The following is a 17,562-nucleotide window of genomic DNA, read 5'->3' on the forward strand; positions in this document are numbered from 1 at the left end:
TTATATGTGAATATTAGCTGTAAAGTCAATAATTACCAAGCTACAATCCATAGAACTATTAAGATTAGGCATAAAGTAAGGGACTAGAGAGGACTGACAGATCTCATTAGGAGAAGGAAATAGAATAGTTAATAAATGGACAGGGATGAGGGCTGGAACAAGAAGACCAAATGATAAGAGAATATGGGGAAAGACAGCTAAAATTAAGGGCCATTTGAAGGGTAGTATGAAAACCTAATACAGTTGAAGCTTCATAAAATATATAAATATATGAAGGCAATCTAGATGAAATGGCCAAATAATGGGGGAGACAGAGTCCCAACTGGATATCTCATCACCAAATGAAGCTTCCAGTACTAGAATTGGGATACATCTAATTGAGTTGTTGGCCAAAGGGATTCCATGGGAACCCTCAAACATCTGAGGTTGTTGGCAAGACTATAGCTTGCTCTTCACAAACTGACAGCAAAGCCTCATTGCTGAAGACAACATCTACACAACTCATTGAACACGAAGAAGACAAGCTGGTGCCTACACAGAGCCTTCACCCCTATGTCCTAGTGTCTTTGATAAAGGAAAGTACTCTGCATGCTACCAAAAGAGAAATGTAAACAAGCCCGCCACAAATCCCTTCATCTACAATGGTGTTCTGCCTATAAGATATGCTAGTGCAATGATGGCTGTGGTAGTCTGAATGTAACTGACCCCACCAAGGCTCAAAGAGAGCGGCCCTATTAAGGGGTATGGCTTTGTTGGAGAATGTGTCACTGTGGGGGTGGGCTATGACATTTCCTATGCTTAGGATATCAAAGAGTGTCATAGTCAACTTCCTGTGGCCTGCATATTAAGATGTAGACAGCACCATGTCTACCCACATGCTCCCATGCTCCCCACCATGATGATGGACTGAACCTCTGACCTGGAAACCACCTAAATAGATGTTTTCTTTATAAGAGTTGCCATGGTCATGACGTCTCTTCACAGCAAAACAAAACAAAACAAAACAAAACAAAAAACCCTAAGATAGTGGCACAAAGCTTAAGGCCCACTCCATGAAATGGAACCCATACCTAATATTGCTTGGAGTAACCAAGAGCCAGAGACTAGATAGCCCAAGGACCTGAATAAAACCAAATACTACTGTTCCTTTTTTTTCTTTTTAAAGTAGCAATAAAATTACCCCAATGACATTCTGCTATACTTACAGATCAGTGTCTTGCTCAGCCATCATCAGAGAAGCTTTCTTCTGCAGCTGATGGGAGTACATACAGAGACCCACAGCCAGACATTATTTAGAGAATGAGAGACCTGGAAACAGTCAGCTCTAAATGGTTATCTCCATCAAATCCCTCCCCACAGGGTTCAGGGAACCCCCCAAGAGGAGGAGGCAGAAAGAGTATAAGAGCCAGAGTGGATGGAGGACACCAAGAAAACAGGTTCTCTAAATCAACATGACCAAAGCTCATATGAACTCACAGAGACTGAGGCAGCATGCACAGGGTCTGCAGGGGTCTGCACCAGGTCCTCTGCATATGTATATTTTGGCTTCCAGTTTAGTGTTTTTATGAGATTCCTGAGTGTGCAAACAAGTAGATCACTGACTCTTGTGTCTTCCCTTGGTCTCCTTTCCTTCCATTTTTCTTGTATAACTTCGATTTGATGGCTTGTTTTATCTTATTAATTTTATTATTATCCCTCAGAAGTCTGTTTTCCAATGATCGACAGAAAGGGAGTGGATCGGGATGGGAAGAAAGGTGGAGGGGAATTGGGAAGGGGGTTGAGAGAGTAATCAAGATATATTATGTAAGACAAACATTTATTTTCAGACGGACAAATAGCACTAGCTGCTTTTCCAGAGGGCCCAAATTTGGCTCCTAACACTCCCATCAGGCAGTTCAAACCATCTGAAACTTCGTCTCCAGAAGATCAACACTTTTTGGCAGCATACACTCACGCAGATACACAAACATGCACATCAACAAAAATAAATCTTGATGGGTGTGGTGGCACAAGCTTTTAATCCCAGCTCTCGGAAGACAGAGGCAAACAGATACGAATTCCAGTCTTACAAAGTGAAACTCTGCCCACCCACCTCCAAATTAATAAAAACAAAACAGTTTTGTGTTTCGAAGGAGGGGTTATATAAATAAGGGAATTTGCGTCCAATCATATATCAAAAGTTTATATAAAAAAAAAAGCTCGGGTGGTCTGAATTTTAATGAACAGATGTCAATTTTGACTAAATCGGCTTAAAGTTCTAGTCTGAGCTGCCCCGCCGGTGGCTCCCAGCAAATGGCCCGGCAGCGGTGTGCGCCTGCAGGTACCCGCGTGGAGCGGGTCCCCCTAAGCCGGGAGGAACGGCGGGTGGGGGCTGCTTTTTAACTGACTGACTCAGGAAGCCTCGAAGGGTTGGTGGATGCTCCTGACGAGAAGACGGGCGAATAGAAAGGGGCGGCCCGGGAAGGCTTGGGGACCAATGGCGGGGTGAGTCCTCCCCGAACCTGAGGGTTCAACCGCCTACACCGAGTGAGGGACCAGGAGGCCGCGCCTCAGGGCGGGGAGAGGGGCAGGACCAACGCCGCCCGGGGACCGCTGGAGCCCAACAGTCGCCCACGCGCCAAGCGGTACCCTCCAGCATCACGAGCCTCTCGAGCCACCCTGGAAGCCCTCTGCCCGGCCCACAATCCCAGAGAAGACTTAGCCAAGCCGAGTTTCACTTACCTGCGGCCTCCAGCCTCGCCCGCACACCTGCGGCACCCCACGCTGACAGCCTGGAACCCCCGCGGCGGCTGGCCGCACCCACCCGGATGCATAAATGCCGTAGCTACTTCCGCCCAGTGGCCGGACAGAAGGATGTAACACCCCCCCCCCAACACACACACACCATGGCGTGTGCCTATGGGCCGCGCCATGTTGTACGGAAGCCTCTAGGGCGGCTGTTACCTCGGCAGCTTCTCTGTTAAAGGATGGGCTAAAATTTAAAATTGTAAAGACTTAACGTCTTCGGAAAAGTGATGCTTCCTGAGATGGCGCTTTTGTCTTTTGGTTTTGAAGGAAGAAGCCTACTGAACGTTCACAAATGCACTGTAAGACGTGTAATTTTTTTCTCTTTTACCCTGGGTAGCGTTTCTCTACCACATTAATTTTCTTATATTCCGGCGGGAAAGAAAACTGTTTAAAGGTTGTGCTCTTCATTAGATTTGTATATTGTCTTATGACCATTAATTTATACCATCTCTTCTCTCTCTTTTCAAAAATGTTTTGCCGCCATGTATGCCTTCAAGCATGCTTGAAAAGGCCAGAAGAGAGCGTTGGATCCATCTCCTGCAACTGGAATTATAGAAGGTTGTGAGCTACTGTATGGGGGCTGGTAATCCAACCTGGGTTATCTGGAAGAGCAGCCAGTACTCTTAACTGCTAAGCCATTTCTCTGGTCCCTTATATCCTCTTTTATAATAACCACAATATTGTCTGTATATGAAACCATTCATTTAGGATTGATGACTTTTTTTTCTGTTTGTTTTATTTTGTTTGTTGGGGGACGGGGTCTGTGCACCACAATCTGGCCTCCGATTCTCAATATGTAACCATCAATTCTTGATCCTCCAGCTCCCAAGTACCAAGTGCTAGGATTACAGGCAGGCATGTGCTACCGTATACCCTGTTTATGCAGTGGTGGGGATGAGCCTCAAGCTACAGTGATGAATTTAAGGCCAACATGGGTTATATGAGATTCTATCTCAAGAAGGAGGAGCAAGAAGAGTTGTTTGTATAAACTTTCATAATGTTTTCTGTATACTACAGAAGCTTAGGAGCTAATTAGAAACACACATACACGAACACACCAATATGTAAGCATACCCAAAATGTTAGAAGTGAGAAAGGATTTCTTCTTTTGAAGATGGAGAACTTTGGAAAAAATGACTGTAAGAATCTTAGACCTTCACGAATTCCTCTTAGACTGATGGTGATACTCTCACCCACCACACAAAGGCACAAACCACTGAACCATCATGGGTTGATTCAACGTTCCTTTTCGTTCTTGAGGGAGTCACTGTGGGATTAAACTAAAGTTGTGTGAATAAGGAGACAAGAAAATTTAGGCCTCTATATAAGGTAAAGTTCAAGGCCATGAGCCATACTAGTAGTAAGTTTAAGACCAGCTTGACCTACATTAGAGAGAGAATTTGTTTAAAAAAGAAAGGGAGGGAGGGAGGGAAGGAAGAAAGGAAGGAAGGAAGACAGACTCGGAGAAGAATAAGCAAGGGTTCAAACTTCTTGGGAGGAGACTATCAGTAGAAGAGAGATATTAGGGGAAAAAGGAAACTTTAAGGTGTTTGGTCTGCCAGAGACAAAGTTCAGCGGAGTATCTGTTATTTTGTACTGCTTTTGTCCTAGTGGATTCTTTGGAGGAGTTTAAATAGATACAGAATTCTGAATCCAGTTTTGCAAGAAAACAACACAAGGCCATTTCTGGATCTGCAGGAGCTAGAGGGTGAATAGTGGACAGATGACATGTAGGCCACAGAAGAAACACCACCACAAGCTGGGTGGCAGGTTACAGGTTACCTGCCTGTAATAAAAGCTCTTAGGAAGCTGGGCAGTGGTGATACACACCTTTATTGCCAGCACTTAGGAGGCAGAGGCTGGCAAATCTCTATGAGTTCAAGGACAGCTTGGTCTGCAGACCTAGTTCCAGACAGCCAAGGCTACACAGAGAAACACTGTCTTGGAAAAAACAAACAAACAAACAAAAAAACAAAAAAAAACAAACAAACAAAAAAACCTCTTGGGAGGTGGAAGCAGGAAGACCATCCTCAGCTGCATGAAAGAGTCCCTGTCTAAAACACAGCGGGTGGGGAGGAAGAAGAGGAAAGGAGGGGAAGGAGGGAGGTATGGAGGGGACCACATACAGCTCCATTTCTGTCTGAAACAATTGTTAATCCTTAAAGAACAAGTATGGTGATACATATCTATAATTCCAGCATTGGGGAGGCTGAACAGGAGTTTCACTATAAATTCAAGGCTACTCTGATTTATATGTCAAGTTCCAGACCAGCCAGGGCTACATAAACAAGACCCTATCCCAACTATGCCCCACAGTGCATTAAACACATAAAACTTCAAGGTAGGGGACTGGAGAGAGACTCAGTGGTTATGAGCATTTGTTGCTCTTGCAGAGGATCCTGGTTCAATTTTTAGCACCCACATGGCAGCTCATAAACATATGAAATTCTAATCCTAACACCCTTTTCTGGCCAGCAAGCTCCACCCCAGTGATTTTCTTGTCTCAACCTCCCACAGTGTTGGAGTTACAGGCAAAACCATACCCAATTTAGATCAATGCTGTGGATTTGAATTCAAGTTGTCATGTTTTCACAGCAAGTATTCTTAATCCAGTGAGCTGCCTCTTCAGCCCAGGGGTCATTGTTGTTTTGTTTTGTTTTTTAATTTACTTTTTATATTCCAATCCCAGTTCCCCCTCCCTCCTTTCCTCCCACTCTCTCCACCCCCCCCTCCTTCCATCTGCTCCAAGGAGAGGGTAAGGCCTCCTATAGGAAGTCATCTGTCCCATTATCTAATTGAGGCAGGACCAAGGCACCTCTCCACTCCCTCACCCAGGGGTCATTGTTAAGGGGAAGAGGCAGCCAAAAGATTACTTGAAAGTAACTCCTCTTCCCTCCCATTTATCAGGTTTTATGGGACCTATACTTTTCTTTGAGCTGTTGAAAAATTCTGGAGACTTATGGATTCTTAGAACACTGGTATAAGTACAAATAGTTATTATCAGACATTCAAATAAATCCCATTTGGTAAGTTTTGGATAGCTCCCCTCTCCTCACTGTGCAAAAGGCCAATTTTGTATCAACAAAGAAAATTGATTTCCTTTCTGGGGCAGTAACTGATCGGTAGAACACTAGCGTCCCTTAAATGAAGCCTTAGATTCAATCCCCATGTTGCCAAAGGGAAGGGGGGGGGGCGAGTTAGGGGGGAAGGGAAGGAAAAGGGAAGACAAAGAGGGAAATTGATTCCAGCATTGCTGAATAGTTCATATATTTGTCTGGCCTTTGGACATTCCTTTGAAATCATTCATTAGTGATTCTTTGAGCCATGTTCATTTCATGTCTACACAAGAGTCCTGATTTTACCATTTAAAATTTCTTTTCCCTTTAATAAGTACAATTTAAATATTCACTTTGGGTAGATTTTTTTTTCCCCACAAATAGGACTTTTTATTTATCACCATAAAAATGTGAATTTTAGGCCTGGAGAGATGACTCAGTGGTTGCTCCTCCGGCACCCACACTCATGTTTACATACACACACAATTTAAAAATAAACCTTTAAAAATAATATCAAAATCTGAATTTTAAGCAGATTCTTGGACTCGTGTTACAGCTCACTTAATGTCAGCACCTGGGACTGAAGAGATAACTCAGTGGTTAAGAGCACTGGCTGTTTTGCAGATGGTCCAGATTCACTGTCCAGGACCCACACTGCCTCTCTGAGGACGGCTTCTGTAATTCCAACGCCCTCTTCTGACCCCTGCTGGTACTGCATGCATATAATATGCAGACAGAACACTCAAACACCTGTTAAGATAAAAATAAATAAACCCTGCCCAGTTGTGGTGGTGGCACATGCCTTTAATCTCATCACTTGAGAGGCAGAGGCAGGTGGATCTCTGTGAGTTCGAGACCAGCCTGACTACAAGCTCTAGTTCCAGGACAGGTTCCAAAGCTCTACAGGGGGAAACAAAAACAAAAACAAAAAACCTTGAAAATACCCAAAGCTTTAGAACCTATCTCTCATCACCAGCAACTTTTCCAAAACTGCCAGGAGTTTTCTCCATTCAAACCTGGACATAACAAGCACTCGATTTTTCTCTTTAGCTTTCCTGGAACTCGATCTGTAGACCAGGCCGGCCTTGAACTCAGAGATTTGCCTGCCTCTACCTCCCAAGTGCTGGGATTAAAAGCGTTCGCCACCAACGCCTGGCTCAGCACTCACTTTTATAGTGAGGAGGACACATCTAGCGAAGCTCTTCTATCTTCCCCAGTGCTTGTCAGTAGCCAGTTTACCAGCTACTTCTTTGAAGTCATTTGTACCTCCTGGCTTATGATTTCCATAAGGCCTGATGTTGCTGGGGGTCTCCAGTATATGGTGTTGTTTATTTGTTTGTTTTTAGTAAAACCAGCACAGAACAGATGAAGTAAAAAAACAAATCAATTGCCTTGACACCCACATTGAAGGAACCAGCTGCCCCTTTTGGCAGCCATGACAGTAACACGTGCTCGCCATGACCTTGCCTTGGTCACTAAGAGGTCAGATGCCTGCCTTGTGGCAAGGAACCAATCAGAAGTTAGCTGGTGGTGCTACGCTTTACGGCTCTGGGTGTATTTTACGGACAAGTACACAGCAATGACATGCAGAACATAGCAACCACCCTGGGAGGGCCTATGAGCCATAACAGCCAGTTGGCCAATCAACATAGGGCAAGCCCTCCAAGCCTGGAGGCATACCAATCCTGAGCCTGTGTGTACCCCTAGACACTCCCCTTACGCTGCCCTACAAGATCTCTCTGCAGCCACTTCGAGCTGTCTTTGCTAGCCATCCGCCATGGTGGGTGAAAGACCCAAGCTAACATGGGGTTAGCTCGTTAAACAACAATAAAACCTCATGCAGTTTGCATTAAGTTTTCGAATCTGCCTGGTGATTGGGGTGACCTCAGTCCTGGGCTGGGACCCCAGAGGCCTGAGTTTTCCGGGGGTCTAACACACATGAGATTCAATTATGGGCTATTTTCTGATCATTGAATTGCAACCAAATGTTTAGCACCTACATCCACATAAGACCTGAGAAAGCATTAAATAGGTTCTAAACACACAAAAACAGCCAAATGTGGCTTCCTAGTCTCGTCTCTCTCAGGCTGGCCACAGCACAGACAAGCATCTCCCAGGAGCAGCTGCCTGCAGGATGGAACCAGCGCACTAGCACCATTCATTAAGCTGAGCAGTGCCTGTGGCTGACGTTAGCAATTTAAGATTCATTTAATGCAATCAGAAAACAATATAGATGCTCAGTAAAGACATAACCAGATTGGGAAAAGAAAACTCACAAAAATCTCTAAACAGGTTATGAAGGGACCAGCTCCCCATTTCGGCAGCCATAACAGCCAAACATGCACTTGCCTGACCTTGTCTTGGTCACTAAGGTCAGATGCCTGCCCCTTTTTGGCAGCCATAACAGCTGAACACGTGCTTGCCATGACTTTGCCTTGGTCACTAGAGGTTAGATGCCTGCCTGGTGGCAAGGAACCAATCAGAAGTTAGCTGGTGGTGCTATGCTTTACAGCTCTGGGCGTGCTTTACTGACAAGCACATAGCAATGACGTGAAGAGCATAGCAACCACCCTGGGAGGGCCTATGGGCCATAACAACCAGTTGACCAATCAACACGGGGCAAACCCTCCATGCCTGGAGCCACACCAATCCTGAGCCTGTGTGTACCCCTAGACACTCCCCTTACGCTGCCCTATAAGATCTCTATGCAGCTGCTTCGAGCTGTCTTTCCTAGCCATCCACCATGGTGGGTGGATGAAAGAGCTAACATGGGGTTAGCTCGTTAAACAACTATAATAAAGCCTCATGCTGTTTGCATCAAGCTTTCGAATCTGCCTGGTGATTGGGGTGACCGCGGTCCTGGGCTGAGATCCTGGAGGCCTGAGCTTCCGGGGGTCTTACAGCTATAGTGTGTTTAAAAATATACACAGACTTGGGATAGAAAAGAGAAAGATATCTATAATCATAGATTTAAACATAGTTAAAAATAATAAAGTAGGGCTAGAGAGATGGCTCAGAGGTTAAGAGCACCAACTGCTCTTCCAGAGGTCCTGAGTTCAATTCCCAGCAACCACATGGTGGCTCATACCATCCCTTATGAGATCTGGTGCCCTCTTCTGGTGTGCAGATATACATGGAAGCAGAATGTTGTATACATAATAAATTTTTTAATAATAATAATAAAGAAGTAAATCCCTTTAAAAAGGAATAAAGAATAAAAAATATAATAAGCCATGTAAAGATGGGAAATATACAGTGTCTGGATTCTATGTGTTATTGTGTTGTCTTTAGATTTTCTGATTGTTAATGAAGGAACAAGAGCTGCTAAGACACATTGGATTATGAAAACTGCTGGATTAAACCAACCTATATATTTTTAAAATGTCTTCACTTCAAGATGGGAATCAAAAGATGTTACTTTGGGGAAGAGGTTATGTTTTTATTTCCACAGGAAATGAGAGGCTATGGATTCATTCCAGGTTAATATGGATAAGGTTTGATCATATCAAACTGAAAATACTGACTACAGACATAAAGAAATAAACCTAGAAAAACTACAAAATATGTAATATATATACCTGTTCAAACATAAAAAATCATCTTTGACCAACTTGTATACAATACAATCTATTTGTATATACAGATATGTATGTTACCTTTAAACATTTTCAGAACAAGGGGACCACACACCAGTGAAAATGGATGACCCAGGTGATCCAGCCTCTCAAAATGCAGCATAGTTCTGCATCCAAAACAGCTTCAAAGCTTCTGGCTGAGATCGTCCAACCTCACAAAATACTCCAGTCAAGATTTAACAATTATCCTGATTTTTCTCCAGGTCACTCCACAAATAACAGGAAGTAGTCTAGAGAACAAAACCTAAATTCCCAAAAGATGGGGGATGGGTGGGTTTTGGTTATTCAATGGATTATGGATGTTTGCCATTGTTTAGGGGGGTTAGCTACAGGTTGGTATTAGTCATAGTCAGAAGAAAAACTAAACAAAAGGGTTAAATTCAAAGACCTCTTTCTAAAGAAAAAACAGGGGATATGATACAGGAATGATGGGGAAGAGGGTTGATTACTGAATCTACTTCAATTAAAAAAGCAACTATTAATGTCAAAATATTTTACATTGGTATGGATTTTGGTTTATTGATACAAATTTAAAGTTGTTTTTGCTATATGTCTGTTTTTACACTTGTTTGGGGTATTGTGTTTATGCAGCTCATATACAATTAAGAAATACAGATTAATAGTCATCTATAATACCAAACTTTATAATAATCAAACTTATAATCATGTTAGGTATGTCTTAAGGTCCTACACAGATATATTTAAATAGATAAATGGTCTTCAAACACTTCAATGCCTACAGACTATGGCATTTAACATATTTAATAAACAGAAGGCTTTTCAAGACAGTAAAATATGTATGCTCCTGCCAGCACCAATTTGCTTCAAAAGAGGATGATGAGGATTGAAGAAACTCCAAATGGAGTTTTGTTTCTTTACATATATATATGTGTACATTACAGGCTAAGATCCACTTATGAAAGAGAGCATGTTGTAGGGGAAACTGTAGCCATACCTGCGAGGGCGTGGTCAGGGAAGATTCAAGAGTGAGGGGCATTCACTTGGAGGCCCTTCTTCCATTTCATCTTCTGCTTGCTGTACCTACTGCTGCCCTGCCGGCTGGCTAGGTCGCTCTGTAAGTAAGGCTTTTCCCTATTAAATTCCCTTGTATTTTTACCTGGCTCCATATTGGTAATTTCCCACATTAGCATGTGCTTGTTCTTCTTTCTGGGATCAGGTGACTTCACTTAAAAGTATACAATAATAAAAAAGTATACAATAATAAATAAAAGTAAGCCTGTTATTGATATAAAAACAAGTAGACCAATGTAACACAATAGAGAACTCAGAAATAAACTGGCAAAGTTCCAATTACCTAATTTTTAACAAAGGAGGCAAAAACATACACTTGGAAAAAAAGTAGCCTATTCAAACAAACAGTGCTGGCAAAACTGGATCTCCACCTGAAAAAAATGAGATTATATTAATATCTCTTACCTTGTATAAAAATCAACTTGAAATGGATCAAAGACCTTAATTAACAACCTGAAATGTTGAGCTACTAGATGAAAGCACAGGGAACACTCTTCAAGAGATGGAGACAGGCAAGGACTTTCTAAACAGACCTCCAACAGCACAGGAATTATCCTCAAGCATTAACAGGTGGGACTACATGAAAATAAAGTTTCTTATGAAACCCGGCGTTGGTGGTGCACACCTTAATCCCAGCACTCGGGAGGCAGAGGTAGGTGATCGCTGTGAATTCCAGGCCAGCCTGGTCTCCAGAGCAAGTGCCAGGATAGGCTCCTAAGCTACACAGAGAAACCCTGTCTCGAGGAAAAAAAAAGAAAAAAAAAGAAAAAAAAGAAAGGAAAGTTTCTTACAGCAAAGGAAACAATTATCAAAGCAAACAGACAGCCCACAGGATGGGAGAAACTCTTTATCAGCTGTACTGTAGACAAGGAGCTAAAAATCAAGAATTTATAAGGAACTGTAGAAATTAAATCAAATGTGCTAATTAAGTAGGTATACACCTCTAATCCCAGCATTCAGGAGGCAGATGCAAGGAGATCTCTGTGAGTTCAAGTCCAGCCTGGTCTATAGAGTGAGTTCCAGGACAGCCAGGACTGTTTCACAGAGAAACCCTCTCTTGAAAACAAAAGAAAGAGAGAGAGAGAGAGAGAGAGAGAGAGAGAGAGAGAGAGAGAGGAAAGAAGGAAGAAAGAAAGAAAAAAGAAAGAAAGAAAGAAAGAAAGAAAGAAAGAAAGAAAGAAAGAAAGAAAGAAAGAAAGCTCACTGCCAGGTGAGGTGGTGGTGCATGCTTTTAATCCCAGCACTCAGCAGGTAGAGGCAAACAAATCTCTGAGTTCAAGGCCAGCCTTGTCTACACAGTGAGTTCCAGGACAGCTAGGGGCTACACAGAGAAACCCTTTTGGGAAAAACAAAACAAAACTAAAACAAAACAAAACTCTCACAAGTTGATCAATAACTTTTAATTTCTTTTACAGTGCTGGGAATTAAACACAGGGCCTTGTGTATAGTAGGCAAGTACTCTACCAATGAACTATATATCTCCAGCCTGATGAAGATATTTAATATCCTTAGTCATCAGGGAAGTATGAATTGAAACCACTTTGAGATACCAGTATACCCAGTCAGAAAGACTAGAGCAAGAAATCTGATGACTAATGTTGAGGATGTGGAGAAAGATGAACCCCTTTTTCATTACTAGTGAGAGTGCAAATTAATGCAGCCATTATGGAAATCAGTTTGGAGGCTCCTCAAAAAATTTAAAATAGAACTACCATATGACCTAGCTATTCCTCTCCTAAGTGTATACCCAGAAACCGTATCCTTTCATTGATATAGCTGCATATCCATGTTTATTACTGCTCTATTTACTAGGGCAGGGACCTAGATGCCCATCAACAGACAAATGGATAATGAAAATCTGGTGCATATATGAAACGGAATATTCATCTCTAAAGAAAAATGAAATCTAATACCGGCAATCAGAAGGCAGAGGCAGGTGGATTTCTGTGCGTTCAAGGCCAGCATGGACTATAGAGAGTCCCAGGACAGCCAGGGCTACACGGAGAAACCCTGTCTCAAAAAACGAAATAAAGAAATAAAGAAAGAAAGGAAGGAAGGAAGGAAGGAAGAAAGAAAGAAGAAAGAGAGAGGGGAAAGGGAGGGAAGGGAGGGAGGGGGGAGGGAGGAAGAAAGAAAGATGAAATCACAAAATTTGCAGGAGATGGTGATGGTTGGTTTTAATTTTGAGATAGTCTCTTTGTGGCCCAGGCTTACATAGTGCTCACTCTATAATCCAGGCTGGCCTCATCCCAGCAATCATCCTGTTTCAGCTTCCAACATTATAGGTGACTGTAGGTGTGGGTCAGCATGCTCAGAGAAAAATAGACTTTTCTCCCTTGTGGACTATTATATAAGCAATGTTCTTACAATGCCAGGAAGCTGACTCTCAGATTGGCCAGTCAAAAGACAGCAGTTTGAATTGCACTCTATAAGACTCCAAGTTTCTCAAACTGATCAACCTTAGATCTTCCTTATGCTAGAAACTACCTCCTGTCTACTCTACAAATCACATAATTGTACCTCTCTCTCCACTATTCAGCTAGCTATTAAAGACAGACCCTGTTCAGACAGCATGGTGGCACATGTCTGTGGAGGAAGGAGGACCAGGGTCATCCTAGGCTACATAGGGAACTCCAGTCTAGCCTGGACTACAAGCAACACTGTCTTTATAAAAAATAAAAAAGCAAGCTACAACCATGTAAAATGTCCTAAATTGCTGTCCCTCCATGACTTTTCTCGTTTTCCTTTTGAGAGTCTGACTATGTAGCCTAACAGACATCAAATTTGTAGTCCTCTTGCTTGGTAAGAACACAGGCCTGTACCATACCATGCCCACTCTTCCTCAACTTTTGTAAGTAATCTGAGCAAGGGTTGTCTAACTATGAGGAAATCACTGCCCCACTTCAAAGTCATCCTTTGTGGTCTTCTGTGTAGAGCTATACCAGGAGAGCCACGGTTTCCCTTTGCTTCCAGTTCTGTTAGATGCTGCCAAAAATTGGAGATCTAAAGGGAATATGAAGGGAGAAAAGACTTATTCCTCCTTCCTGTTGCTTCCCGTTCCTTAGTGTTACCCAGGCAACAGCTCTTCATGCCACTGCAGCAGTTGGATCCAGCTCCGATCCCTGCACCACCATCATATTCCTTCTGAGATACTTTCACCTGTCACCTAGCAGCCAATTGCAAGGGTCACAACAACGCAGGGACCCTCTTCTGAGCTACTGGGGTATCACTATAAATAGGACATCACAGTTTTCTCTGGGCCTGGGCCTCTGCTGTGTTAGGCTTCTCTTTCATGTTGTTTGGTTTCAATGATCTCAACTTTAACATTCTATTTCCCCATTTATTTCTTAAAAAAAAAAAGTGTGTGTGCACATGTGTTGGTGGTTAATTCTGTGCATGTGAGTGAAGGTACTCTCAGAGACCAGAGGTGTAAGATTCCCTAGAGCTAGAGTAACAGACATTTGTGAGCTGCCCAACATAGCTGCTGGGAACCAAGCTTGGGTCCTCTGTAAGAGCAGTAATGTGCCAGGCATCTCTGAGTTCAAGGCCAGCCTGGTCTACAGAGAGAGTCCCACACAGCCAGGGCTGCAAAGAGAAAACCTATCTTGAAAAAACAAAACAAAACAGAAAACAAACAAGAGAGAAGTAATTTACAACCTACAGTTGTAGAAACTATTATTAAAAGTCAAATGTTGCTCCAAAGTACTTTTTTTTATAAACACTCAACACAGTTGACTAAGGTGGGCAGCTGATTATTTGTGATGCTAATCTAGTCCATTTCCCATTGATAAGTATAAGAATAGTTTCTACAACTGTAGGTTGGAGGTGGGTTAATTCAAACACATTGAAGACTTGAAGAAATGAAACATTCAGGTGATTGAGCATTCAGTTTATGTCAAAGAAAACAAAAATTTTCAGGACAGGCCTAAGTGAATCCCTGATTTTTGTCTCTAAAGATTTTTTTGAAAGCTCAAACACAAAATTTACTTTTGCAGTTCTCAGAATAGCAAAGTAAGTTAACATCACAGTCTTGCTAAAGCTCTCCAGTGAAAAATAGGGCATGTGTAGGCAGTTTCTCTGTATCCTGTCAGCCACTCCCAAATAACCACACAGCCACTTAATATTAATTATAAATGTTCAGCCAATAGCTCAGACTTGTTACTAGCTAACTCTTACATTTTAAATTTACCCGTATTTCTTATTTACACTCCGCCATGTGGCTTGGTACCTTTTCTCAGTATGGCAAGTTCATCTCCCCCTCTCCATGTCTCCTCATGACTCCTCACACTCCTCCTCCTTCTTCCCAGCATTCTCTTATCTGGTTCTCCCACCTAACCTTATCCTGTCTAGGTATAGACCAGTCAGTTTCTTTATTAAACAATCATAGTGACATATATTCACACAGTGTAAAGGAATAGTCCACCTTTCCCCCTTTTGTCTAAATAAAAAAGGAAGGTTTAAACTTTTTTTCCTTTAAATTCTTTACTACTCATATTTACATATCCATCCCCCCATTCCCTCACCCTCCCATCCTCCCATGTTCCCCACCAACCCCCCAACCCATCCCCCAACTCCTCCCCATGGACAATGAGGCCCTCCACCAGGGACCTTCAAAGTCTGTCATATTATTTGAGGGAGGGCCTAGGCCCTCCTTGCTGTATCTGGGCTGTAATATTACCCCTCCATAGGGAATGGGCTCCCAAAGTCCATTTGTGCTCTAGGGATAAAGACTGGCTCCACTGTTAGAGGTCCCATAGACTGTCTTGGCCTCCTAGCTGGCACCCACAATCAGAGGGCCTGGTTCAGTCCAATGCTGTTTCCCCAGCTTTATGACTAGGGTCTCCATGCTCTCACTAGGTCAGGTCAACTGTTTCTGTGGGTATCTGCAGCACCATCTTGGCTCCTTTGCTCATCCCTCCTCCGTCTCCACAATTGGATTCCAGGGGTATGGTTCAGTGCTTAGCTGTGGGTGCCTGTTTCTGCTTCGAAAAGCTACTGGATGAAGGCTCTGGGAATGGTAACCAAGGTAGACATCAATCTCATTATAGGGGAAAGGCATTAATGGCATTTTCTCCACCACTGCTTGGATTCTTAGTTGGGGTCACCCCTGTGGATCCCTTAACATTTCCCAGATCTCTCTCCAAACCTGTACTGTCTCCCTCTATCAAGGCATCTCCTTTCTTGCCCTCCTCTATTCCTCCCCTGTCTCAGTCCTCTTGTCCTCTTGTTCTCCTCCCTTCCCATTTCCTTCTCTCCCCCCCTCCCCCCCGCTCCCACTTTGTTCAGGGGTTCTTGTCCCCCTCCCCTTCTTCAAGGGACTATGTAATCTTCTCTTGGGGTCCTCCTTGTTTCCTAGCTCCTCTGGCAGTGTGGATTGTAGACTGGTAATCTTTTGCTCTATGTCTAAAAATCATATATGAGTACATACCATTTTTATCTTTTTGTGACTGGGTCACCTCACTCAGGATGGTTTCTTCTAGTTCTGTCCATTTGCCTGAAAATTTCAAGATTCCATTGCTTTTTTTTTCTGCTGAGTAGTATTCCATTGTGTAAATGTACCACATTTTCTCAATCCATTCTTCAGTTGAGGGACATCTAGGTTGCTTCTAGATTCTGGCTATTACAAATAATGCTGCTATGAACATAGTTGAACATATGTCCTTATTGTATGAATGTGCATTCTTTGTGTATATGCCTAAGAGAGGAATTGCTGGATCTTGAGGTAGACTGATTCCCATTTTCCTGAGAAACCACCATACTGATTTCCAAAGTGGTTGTACAAGTTTGCACTCCCACCATCAGCGGAGGAGTGTTCCTCTTTCTCCACATCCTCTCCAGCATAGACTGTCATTGGTGTTACTGATTTTAGCCATTCTGATAGGAGTAAGATGGTATCTCAGAGTGGTTTTGAGCTGCATTTCCCTGATGGCTAAGGATGTTGAGCACTTTCTCAAGTGTCTTTCAGCCAGTTTAGATTCTTCTGTTGAGAATTCTCTATTTAGTTCTGCACTCCACTTTTTAATTGCATTGTTTGGTGTTTTGGTGGCTAGCTTGAGTTCATTGTATATTTTGGTGATCAGCCCTCTGTCAGATATGGGGTTGGTGAACATCTTTTCCCATTCTGTGGGCTGGCGTTTTGTCTTGCTGTGTCCTTTGCCTTACAGAAGCTTCTCAGTTTCAGGAGGTCTCATTTATTAATTGTCAATCTCAATGTTTGTGCTACTGGTGTTACGTTCAGAAAGCAGTCTCCTGTACCAACTTGTTCGAGGGTACCACCTACCTTCTCTTCTGGGAGGTTTAGTGTGGCTGAATTTATGTTGAGGTCTTTGATTCATTTGGACTTAAGTTTTGTGCATGGTGATAGATATGAATCTATCTGCCATCTTCTACATGTCTGAATCCAGTTATGCCAACACCATTAGTTGAAGATGCAGGTTTAAACTTTAACATAGTAAAATTATATACAACAAAAATAGTTATCAAGTAAGAATTGCAGTTACAATATACAGTCCATTTGTATTTGGCAAATTTAAAGAAAATACTCTATTACCTATTTTATCTTTGTGAGTCTAAAGTTTTATATCTAATTTATTTCTATTCTAACTTGTATTATCAAACTAAAATGATCCTTTTATATCTCTCAATCTTATATACTTTACACCCCTTTTGTAAGTTTCTTTTCTGAATGTGGTAGCATGGAAAACTATAACTATCTAGTCTTCAACTTCATCAGAGACCTGAGAAGGATATAATATTACTTGAATAAACAGGAAGTGAACAGCAAACAACTTCCAAAACTATAGAAATGAGCTGCCTAGACAGTCACCCAAGGTTCCTCTGCAACATTGGGGTATCCATTTTTGGCCTACAAGGCCTAGAATATCTCAGAGACTTTTATGCAAATCAGGAATTTTGAAGGACTTTTCTGCCTTGTCTTGGCAAAGTTTGGCAGTTGCTTTCTTTTGCATCTTGCTGGTCTAGTTTGAACAGTATACTGTCAGAAACTGAGGCAAGGGTAAGCTTTTTGCCCAAGTGGCTAACTTTTGCCATAA

General features: G+C 42.5%; 1 protein-coding gene and 1 long non-coding RNA gene across 4 annotated transcripts in view; one reads left to right on the forward strand and one right to left on the reverse strand.

The window, feature by feature from the left end:
* Exd2 (exonuclease 3'-5' domain containing 2) overlaps window positions 1–2,838 on the reverse strand; it is a 37,397-nt gene extending 34,559 nt beyond the window's left edge. The window contains exons 1-2 of one of the 3 annotated variants that reach the window (XM_027418402.2): window positions 2,722–2,822; window positions 1,477–1,704 (exon numbers count right to left, since the gene is read on the reverse strand). The gene's annotated coding sequence lies outside the window, so the exon portion shown is untranslated. Of the gene's footprint in view, window positions 1–1,476; window positions 1,705–2,721 lie in introns of all 3 variants that reach the window. The other 2 variants (XM_027418401.2, XM_027418403.2) reach the window with 2 other exon arrangements.
* On the forward strand, window positions 2,808–3,501 carry LOC103161562. Its single transcript, XR_003485945.2, has 2 exons — window positions 2,808–3,086; window positions 3,285–3,501. It is a non-coding gene; the product is annotated as an uncharacterized LOC103161562 (long non-coding RNA).
* Window positions 3,502–17,562: the final 14,061 nt, after the last annotated feature.

The sequence above is a fragment of the Cricetulus griseus genome, chromosome 5 (assembly GCF_003668045.3).
Source record: "Cricetulus griseus strain 17A/GY chromosome 5, alternate assembly CriGri-PICRH-1.0, whole genome shotgun sequence".
Lineage (NCBI taxonomy): Eukaryota > Metazoa > Chordata > Mammalia > Rodentia > Cricetidae > Cricetulus > Cricetulus griseus.